Raw genomic sequence first — 3,336 nt, forward strand, 5'->3', positions numbered from 1 at the left:
AGAGCTCCCTCTTAAAAACTATGACTGGCTGATGGACACGAGTGAATGGGTTCTACCTTCCTGAATAATTACATTGATTCACATAAAGGCCTAAAATAAAAAAAATTAAACATTTAAATAGGTTTAAAATATATGAGTGACTGTGATAACCTAGTCTATTTTATAAATACGCACGAACAAATAGTCTATTTTATTTACATGTGTAAACGCCAAGAATTAGTAAATTATTAAACTCTCTGGGAAACTCCTTGGGTTATTTAAAAATGTTCATATTATTCAAAACCAGTTGTTTATAACTGAGAAATTTTATTTGTAGAAATATCGAATAACTAGTCAACAACATAAATTTAGTGACTACTCGAACCAGTGCCTGGTCTGTCTTTGTTAGAACATGACATTTCTTATCATATGCATTTTGAATTGTAATGTTTACTACATTATTCTATGCTGCCAGCTGTGCAGAATAACTGTCTATAGAAAAATTAGGGTTAAAACTCCTATGTAAAAAAAGAGGGGAAAACAAAGTGAATGTGGACTGTGGTGTGGAGTGATCAGTATATTTGTAATAATTTTAATGTTCATTCATTATGTTAGTGTGTTATTGGGATAAGTTGTTTTTTGTATAGGTGATTAAAGTGATGTGAACACAAACTATAAATATGAGTGATTTCGATTAGATATGGTAATTATTACCAGTGCTGTAATTGTACATAAAATTTTCCAACTACATAAAAGTAACATTGAAGTCTGTTCTCTTTTTGATATATGAAAATATTCTCCAATTTGTCATCCTGAATTCCTTCTATAGTGGGATTAGGAACGAAATAATTTATAAGGTTAGATATGTGGTTTTCTGGAAATGGTAAGATTGATCTCACAAATCAAAAAGATTTGATTTTCAGTGATCTTATTCAAGAATGTAAACATGCAGCCCCAGGGAGCAAGGCTTTCTTATGCAATCAGGACAAGGCTAGAACGGTTTTCCAAAGAGCACAGGAAAGAAATTGTTTGCAGACTTAAAGATGGTTGTGCACCCCTTTTTATAGCTTGTAAAAGAGGCCACTTGGAAATTGTTGAATATCTAATTAATACATGTGATGCAGATATCGAACAGCGTGGGTTTGTATGAAGTACCTGATGATCCGATCAGTACACAGTGTAACTCCACTGTGGTGTGCAGCAGTATCAGGAAAATTACCTGTTATCCGATGTTTAGTTGAGCATGGAGCTGATGTTAATGCTGTATCTGATACAGGCTCAACCCCAGTGAGAAGTGCCTGTTTTTATGACTCATCTAAACATAGTTTCTTATTTGGTAGAATGTGGAGCTGATATTTTGAAAGCAAATTACAATGGTGGAAACATGCCTCATCAACTCTGTTCAGAGTGTACAATTGTGCCAGTACTTGCTGCAAAATGGTTGCTTATGTTAATGCTCGAGACATTCAAAATAAAACTGCACTGCACTATGCCATCCAAGAACATAGATTTGAAACAACTAAGTTGTTGCTGGGATCATGGAGCAGATCCACATGCTCGAAGCCGTTATAATGACGATGCTCTTCAGACTGCTTGTTTGAAAGGTGCAGCACAAATTTTTCTGTACTTGATAGATAGAAATCCCTTATGATCCTGAGACGACTGGCTGATGCACACGAGTTAATGGGTTCTACCTTCCTGGATGAGCACACTGATTCACAGGTAGGCCTAAAGTAAAAAAAAAGAAAAAATAATCAAAATATATGAGTGACTGTGTTATCTTAGTATAATTTATAAATATATGCAAACAAATAGATAGTCTGTTTTATTTACTTGTGTTTAAAATGCTTAGGATTAGTGCTGATCGGCCACCAACACAATCTGTGGTAATGATTCGAATCATCGATATTTATGACGATTATAAGGACTTAAAGGAAAATGTTGGACCAAATAACGTGATCGATATTTTAAAGAACAATATGGTTTACTAGTTAGGAATTTAATGTATAAATATTAATATAACTTACAAATTAAAATATAATGCATATTTAATATTATTACAAATAATCAATAAAATTTACTTACCTTATGTATTTAAAAAAACAAAAACCATGACTGCTTGTGATTTCACAAACTTTGTTTCAACAAAGAAGATATGTACGTCACTGTTCTTACAGCCGTTAGTTAATGAGAAACACATAATTTTAATTATGAACTTATTTCCAATTACACAATTTTACTTTGAATTAACTTTAAGCGATAATATCAAACTGAATTAAGTTTTATGATTTAAAAATCGTATTATAGTGAAGCTATACTTTTATATGTAAAATAAATGTATTTGTTTCAGATTACATAAAATAACTAAACTTTATTTAAATGACGTTTGAGCAGTATAGTACTTACGATTACTTTAGCCAATCTAAAATGATATTTCTGCAGGTACTGATGCTATCAAAAGTACATTCATTAACTAAAAAGTCATAGTTTGTTGATTTAAACTAAAATAGTACACGATTTTTCATTATATTCATCATATCATATTTAAAATGTTCAAAAAATTTAGATCTGTCGAGTTTGTTCAAATCTTACTTTTCTTGCAGCAAAACACTATTTGGATTGACATCTTTAATTTTGTTTTTTTAGCTCGTCAATACAAGCTGAAAAATTCGGATTTCAAAGGAGTAAGGTCATTATCTTGTAACCATTGAAAACATTGCTCAGTGTTTATAAAAACATTTTAAAACCAATCTCCATATTCGTCGCCATTGTTCTTGTCATTATCACTAGTCTTCTACGTAAACGAAATATAAGCTGGTAATGACGTCCACTAGTTTAAATAAAGAAAGCTGGCAAGGATTTATTTATGAATATATATATATATATAGGCTAGGTCAAATGTCATATTCGATAGTATTGATATTTAAAATCGATAATCATAATCCGATTGTGTTGGTGGTCGCTTATTATACTGTAGCCACCAACAAACTTAAACTCATTATTCGGTTGTTTTTAATGAAATAAAGAAATTGATATCTATTTAAGTCGGTAGAGTACAATAAGCTGACCTGGTTATTATATCGATTAGTATAATCATCGATACTTAATATTCATATATCAAGTGTATATCAGTGTATCAATCATATTAACATATCTATAGTCAACAACAATCATATTTGAAATTGAAGTAATTAATATAATACATATAGTGACAATCTCATAAATAATAAAGGAGCTATAATGATCAAACAAACAATTAGAACTGGAAATAGGAAAAACTCGTAAATAATAAAGAACTGATAACAATATAACAAACATTTATAAGAAATATATGTAACTATTTATGTTTTCTCCTGA

The 3,336-nt window shown here is 30.6% G+C and overlaps 1 pseudogene; it reads left to right on the top strand.

The window, feature by feature from the left end:
• The first annotated feature begins 835 nt into the window (after window positions 1–835).
• Window positions 836–1,701, top strand: LOC124374431 (annotated as a pseudogene).
• The last annotated feature ends 1,635 nt before the right edge of the window (window positions 1,702–3,336 follow it).

This window comes from Homalodisca vitripennis, unplaced genomic scaffold (assembly GCF_021130785.1).
Source record: "Homalodisca vitripennis isolate AUS2020 unplaced genomic scaffold, UT_GWSS_2.1 ScUCBcl_8417;HRSCAF=16525, whole genome shotgun sequence".
NCBI lineage: Eukaryota > Metazoa > Arthropoda > Insecta > Hemiptera > Cicadellidae > Homalodisca > Homalodisca vitripennis.